Below are 19,361 nucleotides of genomic sequence, written 5' to 3' on the forward strand. Positions count from 1 at the left end.
CATGCTTTCCTCATTGACAGAACTCTTTGAAAGCTAATATTTTTACTAGTGTTCACCCAGTGCTGTAAATTAATTTAAAATACCTTTTAAGGATGTAATAACACGACGAGGAAGGGGAATGGAGAGGAAAAAGTGTAGTGAGAAAATCAAATGGAAATAATCAAAGCTGATCGTGCCAGCCAGCTTTCAAACTTTATCTAATCATGAACTTGAAGGAGGCAAAAAGAATAATAATGAAAAAGATCTCATTTGCTTCAGCCTAGAGACTTACTTTCATTTTTATCCTTAATTATTCTTGGTGGCATTCATTATATTCTAGTTTAGCCATCTTAAAAAGCACCTAAACTCTACAGTCCTCAATCTATCATCTTGGCTTTTGCTACAGTTGGTGGAGAGACCTGGACATCTCTGAGGAATTGTCTGCTGTGAGAAGTGAGGATCTTCCAGGTGAGGTGCTGGGAGGATGGAGGAAGGTGATGGTCCAAGAACTGGCAAGAAATACATCAACAGTTCTAGAAAATGAACCTTGAATATTATATAAGTAAATAATAATAATAATAATAGTAACAATAATATAATGAATATATAATAAATATATTTCTATTTTAATTTATATTATAAAATAAGTAAATGTAATATATTTATTATATATATATCTTACATTACATATATTATATAAAATACAATAAAATATATAATAATATAAGTGAACCTTGGAAGGTATTTGAATAGAATCTGGGCTCCTATTCCAGCTTTTTCCCAGACATTCTGGTTTCTCTCAGTGCCAGAAGGAACTGTCCCTGTTATCTGTATGGCTCAGGCTCAGCAGACCCTTGTCTCTCCTCTCTCCTCTCCATTATAGATGTGCCAATGGGTCAGGGATGTCCCTGTTGTGCCAAAGGCATCCCCATGCTGATTCCCATGTCTCACAATTCCAACATTATCTTTATGTTCTGCCTTTTATCTCTCTTTTGCCCCTGTGTTTGGAATGGTCTCCCAGGGGAAGGGGTGGATTCCCCCACTCTGGAAAGTTGGAAGTCTCAGCTCCAGGGGGTGCTGAGACATCTCAGAGAAACAAGAAGCTGAGAAGGGTTGGAGCAGAGGGGCCTTGGGGGCCCTTCCCACCTGGCACTCTGGGATTCTGGGATTTTAGGTTTGTCTTTGGTCTCCAGGGTCTGGGATGTGACTTACTGGGCACTTTCCAAAGGTGGAAATTGGCAATTCCTGCTCATTGCCAGAAATTTTCTTTCTGGCCCATGGAAGTTGGTTTTGGTTTGATTTGGGGCTTTTTTTGGGGTTTTTTTGGGTTTCGTTTGTTTGTTTTTTGTTTCTTTTTTTTCCAGATCTTTTGTGCACCTTTCAGTCTCTTCCATCCTTCTTCTATAAATGCCAGAACTGTGCTTAGAGTGACTGTGCAGCCTCTTCAGTGCTCTGTGCAGAAATGAAATAACTTCATGGAATCACGGAATGGCTGAGGTTGGGAGGGACCTTTGGGATCATCTCCAACCTCCCCACCTCACATCCAGCCCAGGTTGCTCCAAGCCTCATCCAAGGTTTCCAAGTTTTGTGCTTCCCTCCCTTGGGTGATTTCTCTCCTCTCTACCCCAGGCTCACTCTGAGCCTTTCTCATTTGCTCTAAGGAGAGGCAGCCCAAACTATTTTAAAGAATTGGGAAGTAATCTCCTCATCACCTTTCATGCTGTCCACTGTAAATAGAGTAGGAGAATACCAAGCCATGGGATTTATTTTATTTTTAATGTGCTACAGAAATCCAGTGAGATGGCTTCCCTGCAAATACCTTTATTCACCAAATGTTTAAGCTCATAAAAGAATGAAATCAGATTTGTCTGACATGACTTATTTTTCAAGGAACAGTGTTGACTGGAATTAATTATATCCCTATCTTTTAATCCTTATTGATCTCCATATCAGTTTCCTCATTATTTTGCCTGGGAATGAGGACAGATTAATCAGCCTGTAAATTACTTGTTTCATCACAACTGCTTTTTAAATGTGAACACCACATTCAGACTTTTCCAGTCTTCTGAAACTTCTTCTGTTTTATCTTACTTATTAAGAGTTAATAGCAGTAGGGGGGGGAAAGATATTTCTCACATAACTTTTTTTTTTTTTCCTAAGGATTCGAGTGAAATTTATCTTGCTTGGCTTAATTTTCCTTTGTTAACTTTATTTTTTTTTTTTTTATGAGGCTTAGGAATGGCCTGGAAGGTTTTCCACCAACACTTCTGGATATGAAACCTCCCTGCTCTTTTCCAAAGCTGATCCTTAGGTTTGCACTACAGATAAAGCTTCTGAGGTCCTCACAGAAGAGGTGAGCCCTGGGCTCTGACTTTGATTGAGTCAGAAAATCTTTATTAAGGCTGGAAAAGGCATTTTTATGATGGCCAAATCCAACTGGGAACCCAACACTGCCAAACCCACCAAGTCCACCACTTCCCATGCAGCGCTACAGGCTGGGGACAGAGTGGCTGGAGAGCAGCCAGGCAGAAAGGGACCTGGGAGTCTGGATTGCCAGGAAGCTGAACAGGAGCCACCAGTGTGCCCAGGTGGCCAAGAAGGCCAATGGCATCCTGGCCTGTATCAGAAACAGCGTCACCAGCAGGTCCAGGGAAGGGATTCTGCCCCTGTGCTCAGCACTGGTTAGACCACACCTCGAGTACTGTGTCCAGTTCTGGGCCCCTCAGTTTAAGAAGGATGTAGAAGTCCTGGAACAGGTCCAAAGGAGGGCAACCAGGCTGGTGAAGGGACTTGAGCACAGACCCTATGAGGAGAGGCTGAGAGAGCTGGGGGTGTTCAGCCTGAAGAAGAGGAGGCTCAGGGGAGACCTCATTGCTGTCTACAACTCCCTGAAAGGAGGCTGTAGCGAGGTGGGAACTGGACTCTTTTCACAGACGACCTTCAACAAGACAAGAGGGCAGGGTCTTAAGTTGTGCCAGGGGAGGTTTAGGTTAGATATTAGAAAGAATTTCTTCACGGAGAGGGTGATCAGGCTATGGAATGGACTGCCCGGTGAGGTGGTAGATTCTCCGTCCCTGGAGACATTTAAAAAAAGACTGGATGTGGCACTCAGTGCCATGGTCTAGCAACTGCTCCGGTGGGTCAAGGGTTGGACTAGATGATCTCTGAGGTCCCTTCCAACCCGGCTAATTCTATGATTCTATGATTCTATGATTCCCCCTGTGGATCTTCAATGGTGAAACTGGGAAAGGTGGCAGCAGAGGGGCATGGGGAGGTGGGAGGGAGGTGAGGAGCTTGGGGAGCTCCTGGTGGGCACCAGCCAAGCTGGAATGAAAAATTCCCCCTCCTCCCAGCTTGAGGCTGAACCCCTCAGGCACTGCTGGCAATTCCCTCCTTAATTTCTTTTCCTTTCCCTTTCCCAGAACATGGTTGTGCCACCCAGAATAAGGGGGATCGTGTGAGTGGGTGGGGGAACGTTAAAAGATGATTTAATAAATAGTTCTTATTGATGATAATGCCTTCTTGGTTAATTTTAGTACTTTGTCTCCCTGCTTTTGGAGGGTTCCAACAGTGACAACTTTCTGCTGCGTGTAAGTGGGTTATTCCTTTTCTGATTCCTCCCATGTAATTACAGGAGGAGAGCCATTAAAATAGATATAAATTTAGTAGGGGTGACATTTCACTTTTATTCTTTGGAATTCGTGCCTTGATAAATTTGTAACTTGTGATGTTTACATGTCAGTGAATACAATGGCCGTGACCTGCTATTGTAGCTGAAAGTTCATTAGTTCTGGTAGATTAGACAGTATTAATTAACTAAGATTAAACATTCTTTTAAACCATCACAGCCTGCCATCTCGGTGTGGCAGCTGATTAAAGAACATTTTCTGGTTGTTTGTTAAACCAGACTGAAGTGACAATGTAATTATATTTATTCCATCAAACAGAAAGGTCAGTTGACAGGGCTGATGTTTTCTGTTAATTACAAGTGGGTGATTTCATTGATTAAAAATATGAGCTTGTTAAACTTGGGCAGAGAGCTAAGAGATATAGAGGAACCCAGGGGAGGCAGGAACAGGGATGGGTGGAAAATTATTTGAAATGTTATTTCCAATCCCTCCTGTTCAGAGCCTTGGCAGGAGAAGAAATTGGTTTCAGTGTTCATCATTCACCAGTCATTGGGGTCCCTGATTTTGGGGGTACAGCTCTAGGTTACATCAGAAGGGTTTGTCTTGATCAGGGTGCTGACTGGGGTCTGTATGGATCATAGAATCATCATTTAGGTTGGAAAATACCTTTAAGATTATAAATTCCAACCCTCACCCCATCCCTGCCCAGGACACCCCTGCCCCATGTCCCTCATCCCCATATCCCCAGGGCTCTGAAACCCCTCCAGGAATGATGGGGACCCCAGCCCTGCCCTGGGCAGCCTGGGCAAAAAAAAAAAAGCTAATTTCTAAATAATGATCATGCATCTAACTGCTTCCAAAAGTACCTCTAGAAAGCAGACACTGCTCCACAAATAACGCAAGTGGCAGCTGGGAGTGTTGCAGTTTGTCTCCAGTGATACAAAGCCTGGGGCTGGTGTGGTAAACAGCAATTTTTGGGCAAATCTTTAGAGCCTCAGATCAGCAGGGGTCAGAGAAAGGTGATTTAATGCTCTGTTGATGGAAGCTGTAGAGATAATCCCCACATTTGCATCCAGGTGCAGGGACATTGCATTTCTTAAAGTCACTTGGGGCCAGGTCCTTTAGTGCCAGGTTTCTGCTGAGCTGGGATGCCATGGTCACTCCTGGCTGAGAGCACAGATCAGGGATCTGAGGGGAAGGACACAGAAAATTTCTTTTTTCGCTCTCTCTTCTAAACTGAACTTCCAGAAACAACCTCACAGATCCTTGCTTGACATGAGGGAGGTCCATGTGATGTGTCCCTGGAGCTCCAGCCATCCTTCTGGAGACTCCAGGTTGGAAGGTGCTTTGGCAGATGGCAAGAAGGACTTTTGTCCTGTTTGATCCCTTTCCTGCACTCAGTATTTTGCAGGATAAAAGGATTTTGCTAACTGAGAAGTGAAGCAGGCAGGATAAATAAGCAGAGCCAATGAGAACTGAGCAGAAGGGTTCCAGTAATTCTTGGCAACCAGAGAAATAAAGATGTTCCTTCTCCCTTCATAACCCCCAGATCCTCTCAGGATAAAAGCTGCTGCTTAGACCAAGCCCAGTGACTCTTGCAGATTCTCTTTGGAAACTCAAAAGGCACCATGTGGTGACAATGTCAAAATGAGCATGTCTTGTGCAGGGCAAGCCAGCCATGAAAACATGAGGCTTCCTCCAGATGGAGAAGGCACTGGGGCCTTGGAAATGATAGGAAAAGGTGCCAAGGCATCAGGAGCCAAAAGCTCCTGTTAGCAACAGGCTTCAGCACTGCAGGAGGAAGCAGCAGCACAGGAACCTCAGTGCCTTCCAGCTTCAGCATCCAACAGTCCTGTTGGAAAGAGCTCCTCTGGCTTTGAGGCTCAGACCTGGAAGTTCATCCTGCTGCTGATCTTCAACCTGTGCTGGGTGCCTCCTGGCATGGGTATTTCCTTGTAAGAGGTCAGATAAAAACAAGAAAAAAAAAAGAAAAAGAAGGTGACTTGCAGCATTGATCATCTTTCAAAGGAGAAGGCATTTTCCCATCATTTTTTGCAGGAAGTTCCCCCATTAAATCATGACCCTGCTCTAGGCTTGGCCACTGGTCAGTTTGCAGCCTGGCAGCTAAAATCCAATCTCCTAATCTCCAATCCCAATCTCCAGCATCCAATCCCAATCTCCAGCCTCCAATCCCTTGCTTCAGTGGCTCCTGTTTGGGAAGCTACCAGCTGAGGATCTGAGTGGCACAACCCTGATTACATCCTTGGCCCCTGCAATTCCTGGGCTGCTCCTTTCCTGATCATCCCGTAGGAGCCTTGATTCTGTGGAGAGGTTTCCCAACCTTTTCCTGCCTTCCCAGCTAGGCACTTCCCTTTTCTCTCAGATGCCTCATCTCAAATTCATTTCCTATGAAAGCCATTGAGATGAGTGGTTGGTTGCAATAATGTCCCCACAACAAACACTAAAAGAGGGCAGAGGGCTCCAAACGGGTGCTCCTGTCAAGCTTCTCACACTGCTACAGGACCCATTTTGCAGTTAATGGAGAGGTTTATGGTTCCATTAACTCTAAAGGGAGTCACACAATTAAATGCTCCACAGCTTCTTGGAAATTCACTCCTGGAAGCCTCTCACACTCCTTCGTCTCTCTGGCATCATTCAGACTTAGCATCAACATGGCAGAAACTTGCTCCATCTCAGCTTGTCAACTATTCCAGACAGAAGGAACACGATGGAGGGGAAGGATGGGTAAGGAGGAGGATGTGGGCACATTACAGAGGCTGGAGGAAGGTCTCAGTTTGTTCCCCAGCATGGCAAGGATGTGGGCTGAAATCCAACCCAAGTCAGAAGCTGGTAACTGCTGCCAGTGGAGGGGGAGGTGGGGACTCATGGCATTAGCAGAATTTCTGCATTCATTGACCCATGTAAATTGTTGTAGGGTTGTTTTTTTTTTCCCTTTAGTGCTCTCACCAAACCACAGCAAGAAAAAGAGGGAGAGGAGTGAGACAGAAGAGAAAGTTACCATCCTGGTAACTGAGGACCAAGGTACTGATGCTCTTGCAGCTCTGCAGAAAGGACTTCTGTGTCTGGCCAGCATCTTCCCCAAACCCTCTCTTGAAATAGAATCTTAGGTTGGAAGGGGCCTTAGAGATCCAACCCCCTTAGAGCCTCCAAGCTCCCTGCCATGCCCAGGGACACCTCTCATCCAGCCCAGGTTGCTCCAAGCCTCATCCAACCTGGCCTTGAACACCTCCAGGGAGGGGGCAGCCACAGCTTCTCTGGGCAATCTGTTCCAGAGTCTCAGCACCCTCCTGCTGAAGAACTTCTTCCTCAGCTCCAGCCTGAACCTCTTCTCCTGCACTTTCCATCCATTTCCCCTTCTCCTCTCCCTGGACACTGAGGAAAAGTCCCTCTGCAGCCTTCCTGGAGGTTCCCTTCAGGTACTGGAAGGCAGCTCTAAGGTCCCCCTGGAGTCTTCTCCTCTCCAGGCTGAACAATCCCAGCTCCTCAGCCCCTCCTCCTGCCAGAGCTGCTCCAGCCCCTGGATCAGCTTTGTGGCCTCCTCTGGACTCATCCCAACAGATCTGTGTCCTTCCTGTGCTGGGGACACCAGAACTGAAACATTATTCTAGGTAGGGTCTCACAAGTGTGGAATAAGGGAAAATCCCCTCTCTTGCTCTGCTGGCCATGCTCCTCTTGATGCCTCCTAGGACAGCGTTGGTCACCTGAGTAATAAGTAACTAAAACCCAGCTTTTACCTGGGAGACCTTAATCAGGTGTAAGGCAAGGCCAGGAGGAAACACAGAGCAGAACACAGAGCAATTTCTGCTTTTTGAAATCATGTTGCAATGGCACGAGATCCTTTGAGAGAGGTTGCCAGGGGCTGTTCCACACCTTATGTGGCCTTGTACTTAATGCAGGTGACCTGCTGGAAGCTTTTGTGTTATTCCCCCTTGCTGGTTTCATCTCATGCACAGCCACGTTGAGAAACATTCCTTGATGTTGGAAGAGTGGAGGCTTAAGGGTTTTCTGAGAAATTCTTGTTGCCTCTGAAGTTTCAGGCAGGCTTTTCCTGTTGTCATGTCACTGCCATAAAATACAGTGACAAAGGAATTCTATCAGACATTAAAAGCCCCAGTGAAAGCAACATTTATTGACCTGTGTTTTGGGACACTGAAATGCATGAAAAAGGGAAGATTTACAGAGTTTTCTAGGCTGGTTTTTCCTTACAGACACTCATTAAATATCTCTCTCTCCCAAGGCATGATTCTTCAGCCATCTCTCAGATCTTTCATTCCTCCTTCTTTTCTAAGAATAAATGTGTCTAACCCCCCTTTAAGCCCCCAAATCCTCCAGCTTCCAGGGCTTTTACTTCCACAGGGCTGGGGACTTGGACATCAAAGATCAAGGCCACCAGGTCCTGCAGTGCTTGACCTCCCCTTCCCTTTGGTCACTGCCATCCCCCAGGGGGAAGATCAGCACTGTTCCTAAATCCACACCTCTTCCTTGCTTCATCATTTGGGAACTTGGTGCCTCCATAACCAGGCTCTAACCCAAGGGGGGTGTTGCTGTTTTATTGCCCAACAGTCCAGCCATGGCTGAGGTTCAAAGAAAACATCTCGGGCTACCTCTGCCCTTGAGATTCCCAACCCTGGAGGTGTTCAAGGCCAGGTTGGATGAGGCTTGGAGGAACCTGGGCTGGATGAGAGGTGTCCCTGGGCATGGCAGGAGATGAGCTCTGAGCTCCCTCCCAGCCTCACCCATTCTCTGATTCTCTGAAATGAAAAGAACCTCCAGGGAGGGCAGAAGGCAGGCAGGCTGCAATGCAAGTATCATTCCCATCTTACCATTCCTCCTGGAATTTTACAGGTGTTTGACCCAGCCTTAGGACATGTTGATCCAGTCCTATTTTTTCCTATTATTCCTTTAACACATCCAGAATCAAATACCCCAGGCCTGTAGCATTCCCATATTAGTGCTTGATTAGCATTTGTACCTAACACACAGATTTACCTCTGCTTGTACAGGCTCATATTTTTTATTTTCCAACTAAGTGTTGAATAAAGGATTACATTTGATTAATCCATGACACCTCCTGAACAGCACTTCCTCTCATTCCCTTTGTTCCTTCTGATGCCTTCACTTTGATTTACATAGCAAACGAAAAAGGAATAAATCCCAGCTGCTCTCAGCCTGAGATTTGGCATTTGAGAGGCATGACAACTAAATTCTGGGAATTCTGGTCCCCTCCACCTTCCCTGTTTCAGTTTAGGGGCATCTTGGATTTTTTTATGGACAAATGGTCTTTTCAAGGATGGGCAAAGATCAAGGTTTGCCTTTTACTCTTTTCTAACTTACCAGTCTGGCAGGAAAGAACTCCCCAGGCAATGATGGGGTGACAAAGGCACAGGCTGGATTTCACCTGCCAGCATGAGAAGAAGATGTTTTGTAGCAGAGGAAGTGCTGGAAAAGAAGTGTGGAGTGGGAAGGAGAAAACATCTCCTTCAAAAACCAGTGCAGAAGCTTGTGGGCTCAGCTCATGTGGTTGCACAAGCCTGGTAATACTTGTTCCTATTTCTCTTCGAGCTGCAGGTCCTAGCATCAGGGGAGTTTAGAATAAATTAAGTCTTTTTTTTTTCTTTCTTTTTACATTTTTTTAATAAGCTGATATATATTTTAAAGATATTTGAGGCTTCTATAGAGTGATAAGGACAATGTGATGTTATCTGCTCTTGTAAGGGTGTTTCCTGCTGTTGGCTTGTGCATGGGATGCAGCAGGACAGAGGTGTAGACAGATGGACAAAGTTCATAAAATGCAGTAAAGAGTTTAAGGGAGTTTATAAACTTCCATGCCAAAGAAAAATAATTAAATCCATTTCCATGAGCTTCAAAAATTCAGAGATGCAAAATAAACCCAATTGTTTGTTTAAAGGTCTCCTTTGGGATTTGGAAGCTGATGTAGGATTTCAGAATATTTGAGGCTGCATTCTCTTCTTCACATAAATCTGACAGCTTTGGTTCAAGAGGGGATCCCAAACCAATCCTGAATTAAAGCCATGTAAATGTACCTGTGCTGTGAGTGCCCAAATGCCCAAAGGCCAGGCAGATCAAGGGAGAGACTTTCAGCTGGTATAAATCCAAGCAATTCCATTGAAACAGCAGAAATCAATGGAGCTGAGGGTCTTGTCCTGACTGTTTTGCAGTCAAGAAGCCTTTTTTTCCAAGGAGCAGAGAGCTGGGGAAGCAGCTTTGAGATGGACCAACCAAGGCTTCTGATGGGCACAGCCATTGAGGCAGCCCAGAAGTGACAAGTTAAAGGGTTGGTTCCTCTCCAGCAGCAGGCAATCAATTTAATACTGAAGAGAAAAGAAGAAAGAAAGAGAAATACTCTGGGGTTTGGCTTTTGTTGGGTTTTTTTTTTTCCTTTTTTTTTCCCTCTCATCTGTTTTCTTCTCATTTAGAACAGAGGTTGTCATACTTCCCAGTAATAGCAACTGATTTGTATTCAGTCAGAAAGTTTGGCAGTTACATTAATTTGGAAGTTTCTTGCAAAGATGATCCAGTATTTACTCTGGTATGACTGAAACAGCTCCAAAATGGAACTATAATCCACAAAATGGGTCTTGAATGACGTTATTATCAATTCAAATTATGCCCTGAAATGCCAGGCTACAAATGAAGACTTAAAGGGAGCAGAAACCTAAGGCTGGTGTTAGTATGCAGCAGGGTGGTTTTACTTGTGACAGAATAATTGCTGGGATTTTCATGAAATCACTGAAGAAAGCAGTTTCCAAAAGGAATCTATTTGCAATGGAGATTCCCTGACCTGTGGAACAGCAGAGCAGTGACCTCCTGCCTATGGAGAGGGCATGTAAGTCAAACTAATTAATCTGGCCATGAAATATCTTCCTTTCACTCATCTTTACATGGTGCTGGGCTGTCATCTGGGTGTAATGAACTCTAGCAGACAGCCTGGGGTCTGGCAGGAGGGGGTTTGGATCCGGGAAGGAAGAGATGGGGAGATGGGGAGGGCTGAGAAGGGCTGCAGGCTGCCCACCAAAGGGAGTCCCTGCTCCCAAACACCTTTCCTGGTCACCCTCACCTAGGACTGAGGGCAAGAGGTAGTGAGGAAACCAGATCTGGGCCAGACCTTCCCTTGCATTGGTGTTTCTGGAGGTTTTTGTAGGCAATTCAATTGGTGTGTTGAGCATGATGGACTGGGAGGACTGGAGTGCAGAGGATTGTCCAGGAATGTCTCAGTAGTGTTTGGGTACCAGGTTCAAATCAGAGTGATGTGGTAAATTAAAGATCTTCCCTAGATAATATAGAGCACTAATCACAAAATCACATACATTTTTTTGGTTGGAAAAGAGCTTTAAAATCCTCAAGTCCAACCATAACCCATCCCTGCCCAGGCCACCCCTGCCCCATGTCCCTCATCCCCACATCTCCAGGGCTCTGAAACCCCTCCAGGGATGATGGGGACTCCAGCCCTGCCCTGGGCAGCCTGGGCCAGGCCCTGACAACCCTTGCCAGGGAGAAATTGTTCCTAATATCCAACCTAAACCTCCCCTGGCACAACTTGAGGCTCTTTCCTCTTGGCCCATCCCTTGTTCCTTGGGAGCAGAGCCCGACCCCCCCTGGCTCCAACCTCCTCTCAGGGGCTTTTAGGGAGCAAGAATCTCTCCCTTCAGCCACCTTTTCTCCAGGCTGAACCACCCCAGCATTGGATACCTTCCATGCCAGATCCTGGGCTGGATCCTGGGCTGGATCCCATCAAGTTAAGCTCATCCACGCATCATTTACTGAGGAGTCAGGGCAGCAGGGCTGAGCACATTGCCTGAGGTCTGTGTCTGGCTCCAGAAAGCCTCCCATGGCTGAGGGCTCCTCGTCCTCCACTACTCTGCATGCATAAATAAGAAGTCAGTCAAGTTCTGTTCCAGCCAGGAAAGGAACAGAACCTCTGGGTGCTCGTTTGCTGCCACCGAACCCCCAGCAGCTCCCTGCGTCTGGATTCACAGTGATTTGTGAGGAGTGTAACCAGGAGCAAAAAGCACCCAGCTGGTTTACAGGCAAGTGCACTGGCATAAAAATTTACTTGGCTTCCCTGTGGTTGTGTGGGTAAATGCAGACACGAGAAACCTGGAAAAAAAAGCCCAAACAAACCTGTTTAAAAATTCCACCCCAAGCAGAGGAAAAGGAGAGAGGTGAATCCTGCATGCAGTGTGTTGCAAAGAGGCATCTAAAGATCATTGTGAGCAACTGGGAAGCTGCTGAGTTTAGCTTCGTTTATCAGTTCCTTTGGGTTTCTGAGATAAAGCTGGGGTGTTGTTTTAGCAAAGATGCAATTGTTGGGTTTGTGGGTTCTCATTACAGAAGGATTTCTAAGGGAAAGACACCCAAGAGCTGGCTGGTGGTGTCACCTTGCAGAAACCTTTTCTAATTCTGCCTTCAGCTGGTGACAATTTGGGTTTTGACAAGAGGCATCAGTGAAGCCACCGTGGAGGGTTTGCAGAGCTCTTTCTTTTTGCTGCATTGCTGTGACCGTGTCTGCAATTCCATGGTCAGGCACAGCACAGATTCCTAGCAAGAAAATCCCTGGGATCTGAATGAGACAAAATGGATTTCTCTTGCCTTGTGTTGTTACCTACATATTTCTACATGCTGGTAACCCCTATCAGTGTGCCAGGGAAGTATCAGAGAGAGAAGTGTCCCTTAGGTCTCTGGGGTAAGAAGGATCAGAACTAAGGTGCTGGGGATTTGGGCAGAAAGGTATGGGAAAGGGCAAACTAATAGGAACTAATAATAATAACATTAATATTATTATTATTAATAATAATAATAGAGCTATGGGGATAAGGGAGAAAAGGGAGTTGAGAAGAGGATGAGGAAGATGAGAGTTAAATCAGAGAAGGGAATCTTTGGCTGCCAAGGGGAGTTCACTTCTCAACAGCTGCCAGAATCAAGGATTCTTCCTCTTTCCCCAGGCAATGCAAAGTCATGGTGAGTTTGGGAAGATTTAAAATCATAGAATCAGAGAATAATTTGGGGTTGTCAGGTCCCCCAGCCCAACCCCCCTGCAGTATCAGGGACACCCTCACCTAGATCAGGTTGCTCAGAGACTCCTCAAGCCTCACCTTGAATATCTCCAGGGATGAGACCTCAGCCCCCTCCCTGGGTACTCTGTGCCATTGTGCCACATGGGATTAAGCAGCCCCTAAACAATCCCAGGAGCTGCATGATACAATCTGGATCCAACCAGAGAATTTGCTCACCAAGAATTCCCCAAATGCAGTTGATGCAGTACATAGAGAGGTGAGCAAACCCCAAAGAGCAGATCCCTGGAGACAGAGCTCTTGCTGGGTTACACTTTTAGAGCTCTGCTCGAGCATCTTTCCTGAGCAATAACATAACCTAAAGCAGCTGCAAACCTGCATCCTTTGTGTATTCACAGTGCATTCACTTGCTTTATTCTGCAGTCTCCTCTTTGAGGTGTGGATCAATGAATTTTGGAGGCTTTGCAGAGCAGTTCTCAGCCTGGTTTCCTTCCAGCTCAGATCAATGGGTTTTTTTGGCACACTTCAAGGGGCTGCAGTTCCAGCAGCCAAACGCTGTGCCAAGGACTGGTTTGCTGAAGGAACTTAGCAGGAGGTAGAGTTTCCAACACTAGATGTGGAGGACTGTTCTCTGTTACTGCTGATCACAGAGATAAACAGGCAGATTTGTCTCTTCTCTTCTTGCCTTTTTTCCCCATCATTCTGCTGTGGGCTACCAACACGGCCACTGAAGGGCTTGCACTGCTCAGCCCCTTTGGAGACCTCAAAGGACAATTTAGCTGAGAGTGGGCACGTTCATCTGTTCTCCCCTCGTATTTAATGGGCCTCATTAATCACTGAAATCACTGAAGAGACATTAGCATAAAAGTGGCATAAGAAATAAGAAACTCAGAGCAAGATGGCAGTTGGTTCAAAGCCAAGCCATGTTCATTTTCTTTGCTTCAGATTCTTGCAGGGAAAGTTTGATTCCCTTGCAAGTAACGTTTTCCATGGGAAGACAGAAGTAATCACATGAAATATGGAAAAATGAAAACGCCTCTTACAATTATAATTTGGAAATGAAATTCTGCTTCGTTCTGGCTTGTGGGGATTCACGAAACTCTACGGTTTTTGTTTCCCTGTTTTAAGGTTCCCTTACCTCCTCTTTGAATGAAACATCTCATTTGGTTCTTCCATTGTAAAAGAGAAGAAAGAGATAAAGGGATTTGAAAGTGAGGTGTACTCATGAGCATGAAATGCTGTGCCTGGGTTTCTGCCAAGGAACTGTTATTTCCCATGTAACAGAGAAAAGAGACATTTCCAGCACAATCTGTGATGTGGCTTTTGAAACCCACTGGTTTTTTGAAACTAAAGGCCAAGTTGGGCAGAGTGAGGAGCTCAGTGCTGCTTGAGCACCTCTCCAGGTCCTGGAGCTCCATGGAGCTGGTCTGGGGGATGCCCTGTTGGGTCAGGGATCCCCTTGCTGGGTCAGGGGGACAGCAGAACATTTGCCCTTTGAGTTTTCCTCTTCTGTTTCAGAATTTCCCTTGGCTCCTTTCCTAACATGACCTCCAAGGAGAGGCTCATCAAGGATAGCTCAGGAATTTCTGTTCTGTTCTCAGGGCAGGGAGCTCAGCACAGTTTTCTTGTTTGTGCTCACAGGAATCTGTTAAAAAACAGGGTGAGAGCATCACTGCTCCATCCTGTTGCTTGATTCACAAGTATTTAAATGACAAAGTCAATTCAATACAAGAGACCTGCAACAATTCTGCTTCATCCTTTTTGTGATGATTTCCCTTTCAGCTCACGAGGAGATGATTTTTTTTTGCCACAGAAAAAAAAGGGAGGAAAAGACTTAATGTGAATTTTGACTTATTTTGTGTTTATTCCTGTAGTGATTGATATGTTGTGCTTGGAAGAGCATTAAGCTGTAACACTCCTGTTGAAAGAAGGTTTTAAGCAGTGGTTTTTTATCAACCTTTCTATGCAACTTTATTCCCTGGTTGGCTTGAATGAAAGGGGTAGAAAACTGGGATATATTAAGAAGAATTATCTCTGTAATTGCTGTCATCCCACCTGAGGTTTCCCTCCCATCTTTCTGCTGCTGTTCCCACCCCGATAGGAAAAGCCAAAGGAGATCAAAGGATGCCTTCATGTGCAGGATGTGTCCCAGCCTTTCCCAGGGATGAGATGGCTTTGGGATGAAGCTACACTTGAGCACAAATTATGATGGTTAAAAGAAGGGGAAATTCAAGGCTTTCTGTGCTATGGGACAGCCACACAAATGATCTCTTCTCAGCTCAAACACTGTAATTCTCTGTGTCAGCTCCACAGCCTCCCCGTGACTCAGCTCAGGCTGTAGTTATCATCAGGGACAGAGGACAGAGGCCTCTTCTCTTTCATCACTGGCTTCATTTTTCTTGATTCCATCACTTCCTTGCCTTTAACCATTTCTGAGCTTGACCCCAGGATTTCCTCCCTTCATCTCAGGGAACTCTGGTGATAAAAACTGAAACACAAAGTCCTTTTTATTTCTTCCTCCTTGGGTACTGCTTACTTGGGGTGTTGGGGAATATCAAAGAGTGGCATCAGCAGAGGAAATGGCAAGGTGGAAAGATCAAAAGAGGGTGTGAGCAGCAGCAGGGGCAGTGATGGCTTCATCAGATGAGGAGGGAAGATGCCAGTGAGTGGTGGTGACAGCCTGTGTGTTTCTGCACCATGACACGAGGAAGGTTTTGCTGGTCTGACTGTGCTTTCAGGAAGGAAACAACTTTGGGTGAGGCAGGCAAAACAAAATAAAAAATAATTTAAAGGAAAAGGAAAGAGAGAAAGAGGAAGTTGGAGCTGTCAGTTGGTCTCAATTTGTCTTGTGAAGTAACTACAACATTTTCTGGGCTTTCATTTGCAGATCAGCTTCTTTCCTGAACTGTCTTGCTTCCCTTTCCACTCTCTCTATCACCACCCAAACTGAACACTGAACTATTTCCAGTCTAAGTAGCATACAGCTTTTCTGTTCTACATGCAACAATTTCCCTCTTCAAGGCCGTTTTACAATCACAAGAGGCTCCTTGGAGTCCTGCTTTGATATATCATGTCGTGTCTCCAATAAATCCTAACAAGAGCAGCTCTCCAGAAGCATCTCACTTTTATTTTTGCCCAAGGCTTCAGTGCCTCATGTGCAAATGTGTTTGCCTGCATTTGCCCAGCACTTTGGACTTTGATGCATATTTTTAAATGAGATTTTACCAACCACTTAGGAACATTTCACGTGGGAAGACATCAACAGCTTAATCCTGCTACAACTGTACTGCTGGAATTGCTCACGAGCTGTGCTAATGGGAACAGGTCTTTTGAGGAGCTCTGTCTCCTTTGCTGGATGGGTTTGAGTGGCTATTAAAAAAAAAACCAAACCAACAAACAACACCCCTGATAAAGCAGCTTCAAAAATTATGGAAGTCCAAAAATCCCTGTTTACACCAAAACAATAAAGATTTCCCATGCCTCAGTGGTTGCACGTGGAAACAAGGAAAAGGAGGCATGGTGAAATGATTCCAGAAAGGTTCCTGAGTCCATCAGCTTACCAGGGACAATTCCAGCTTAGCAGGCAGCACACATTTTTCCCAGACAGATGGCTGACATTGGTGGTAACACAAGTGGGATGCTCAGAAGAAGGCTGCAGAAAGTCCTAGTTAGCAACAAGGTAATTGCTGTGCAGCCTTATGTTTCCCTGTCATTTCTTCACTAAATACAAAGGAATATTAAAAAAAAAAAAATGGAGAAAAAAGCTGTCTGGTTGTACTCTAGAATGACAAAGAGAAATCTGGTGGGATACAGAGCTGGGATGCAGAGTGAGGAGTCAGAAGGAGCTTTTGGGGTGGGATGCAGCCAGCTGTGGAACAGCCTCCAGCCATTGCTGGGGATATTACCTGAGGCTGAGCAAAACTCCAGCAAACTGGAAATCATCACAAAGTGATTCTGTGCTGTGAGGAGTTTTATGGTCACATTTAATAAAGAAATTACACTTTCTAGCAGACCACCTAATGGCATTGTGGGTAAATATTATACATAAAAAGACATGCCAGAGGGTGAAAATATTGTAATCTTACCTTTGGTGCAGCTTACAGCATATTCCCTCTTGGGCTGTTGAAATTCAGTGGGCTGTAATGCTCTCCAAACTTCCCCAAATGTCTGTTTTTTCCTGCTTCTGGGAAAAGTTCTGTGGACTGTAGCAGAGGCAGCAGAGCCTCATTTCCTCCCTGTAAAACTCAGAAGTCTGGCAGAAGCAGAAGGGAATTAAATAGACTTTCTGACATGCAATGGCCATTGCAACATGACAGCATCAGGACCTGATGTGACAACCTCCCTCCTGTCTCTTCCCTGGTAAAAAAGCATCTTTGAAGGTGAAAATAAGCTGCAGGCTGTTATGGCTGGAGGGTTATTCAATCAGGCCATCAACTTCAGTTTTGTTAGCACTCCAGTCAGAGGCAAAGAAAACACCTTGTTGCTTGTTGTCAGCTTCCTCAGAATCACAGACTTGTCATAGTTGGAAGAGATCTCTGAGAGCAGCATGTCCAGCTGTCAATCCAGAAACAAAACAAAAGGAAATAAACCAAAAAGGCTCAATGAAACAAAACCAACAACTCCCACCAGGTCCACCAGAGCATGTCCTGAAGTGCCTCCTCTATGGGGGTTTTGAAGCCCTGCAGGGCTGGTGACTCCATCACCTCCGGGACAGCCCTTTCCAATGTCTGACTGCTCTCTCAGGAAAGAAATTCTCCCTCAGATTGAGTCTAAACCTCTCCTGGGGCAACTTCAGGACCTTTCTTCTGGTCCTATCACTGTTCACCTGGAAGAAGAGCCCAGCACCCACCTCCCTACACCCTCCTCTCAGGGAGCTGCAGAGGGCAATGAGCTCTCCTCTCATCCTCCTCTTCCCCAAACTGAACATTCCAATTCCTACACCCTCTCCTCACAGGATTTGTTCTCCAGACCCTTCACCAACTTTGGTCACCTTCATCCATGGGCCCAGACTCATCTTGGGCTTCTCCATGCAGATGAACAACACTGGGGTGGCAGCAGCTGCTGCTGTACAAGAAGGAGACTGCAAAGCATTTAAGGATTTTTGGTCCACAGAGCTATAAATATTTCAGGCTCAGAAGGAATGCACAGCACAATGCAATCTTAGCAACCAACCAACCCAAAAATCATCTCTGAAAGTTTAATTACAGGAACAAATGAATATTTTGGTGTATATCCAAATGGGAATGTCTTCATTATCTGTGTCTTTTGTGCCAGCACGCCTGAGGCCATTACACTGGATAAAATTGATGGGCATTTATTCTTGCATCAGCCCTGGAGTATTGAGTCTGTACAAGCTGGTGTTTCACTTGCTTTTTTTTGCCATTTCCACATTAAAGCCTTTGCCTGACACTTAACAAAAGTTCAGTGTCTTGCCTGTGTTAAATGAACACCAATTTGGCTGCCACCAGCTGAATTTGCAGTGCTCTAAAGTTTACAGACATCACCAAAACCAACCCAGACACTTCAGCAGTGCTACAAGAGCTGCATTTAGCCCTTCCAGAAATCATTTGAGCCTTTGTAGATACTCGAGTGCTGTGAGATTGGGTGGGAAGAATGGGAAAACACAGCAAGATCAGCTGGGAAAACAGCTTCCTACCACGGTGTTTTGTTTTTCCTGAATGAAAACATAGAAGGCAGTAGCTGAAAAGTGATGGCAATGTGCTTTACACAATAAACAGATTAATAACATGGGATGTAGAATAGAGGAGGGCAATTTGTGCTGTGTAGGAGGAATGTCTCCTGAGACAAATCAGCCATCTGAGAGCCCTGCTACCACTTGTAGTAACCTGGGATGAGAGGGCAAGGATCCTCTATGGCCTGATTCTCCCTGGTGCTGAGCATCCACTCATAGGGAGATGTTCAACCTTTGGCTTCTCACCAGCCCATAGGTTCCTGCCCGCCCTGGTGGCTTTCTATGGCCCTCAGATTCGACTTCATGAATGTGTATATCTTGCCTTGGACAGAAAATGTGTGAGAGTTTGATGGAGTGATGTGTCAGGCAAGTGTCAAATTGGTTTGGTTTGGTTTGGTTTTTTCTGTTGTTCCAAACTGGAATTTTTCATTTCAATTTTTCTCCAATAATCACTGAACAATCTGCAAGGTCAGAGGGAAGAATTCCAGCAGGGGCTGAGTCTCTGTGCAAGGCAAGCCATGGAAAATGCCACTAACCTGAGGAGTTTGGTGGGATGCTCTGGGGATTCTTTAGGGAAGAAGTTTTGTCTGGACAACCTCTAGAGTGGTTCATTCCTCTTATCTCACCTTTGGATGGATTATCTCCTGGAGCTCTGGGCTGCTCTGTTTTATAGAAGCAGAGTAGGTATGCAGTTTTCATTAAAACCTTGGGACTAAAAGCCAACAACAATGAATTCCATTGGGTGAGGAATAAATAAGGTACCAGTCAAAATTCCACCTACTCTTACCAGGAGATTTCATTGGGTTTTTTTGCTCAGGAGCTTCTGACTCCTGCACTAGACCCAAATTCCATGGCCATGGGAGGAGACCTCAGCATCCCATATAAATTCTCTCAAACCTGAGACATTCACACCCTTCAGACCTTCAGATTTCTGCCATGAGATGACAACTGGAAGATAGGTCTGGAATTAAATGCAAAAAAATCAGTGAGGCATCTTCCATCTCTTCC

The 19,361-nt window shown here is 45.3% G+C and overlaps 1 long non-coding RNA gene across 1 annotated transcript; it reads right to left on the reverse strand.

Moving 5' to 3' along the window:
- Positions 1 to 299: 299 nt before the first annotated feature.
- LOC115598461 lies at positions 300 to 17,193 on the reverse strand. The gene is made up of 3 exons (XR_003987674.1): positions 16,747 to 17,193; positions 11,340 to 11,508; positions 300 to 488 (listed from the first exon to the last, which is right to left on the reverse strand). It is a non-coding gene; the product is annotated as an uncharacterized LOC115598461 (long non-coding RNA).
- Positions 17,194 to 19,361: the final 2,168 nt, after the last annotated feature.

Source organism: Calypte anna, chromosome 5A (assembly GCF_003957555.1).
Source record: "Calypte anna isolate BGI_N300 chromosome 5A, bCalAnn1_v1.p, whole genome shotgun sequence".
In the NCBI taxonomy this organism is placed as follows: Eukaryota; Metazoa; Chordata; class Aves; order Apodiformes; family Trochilidae; genus Calypte; species Calypte anna.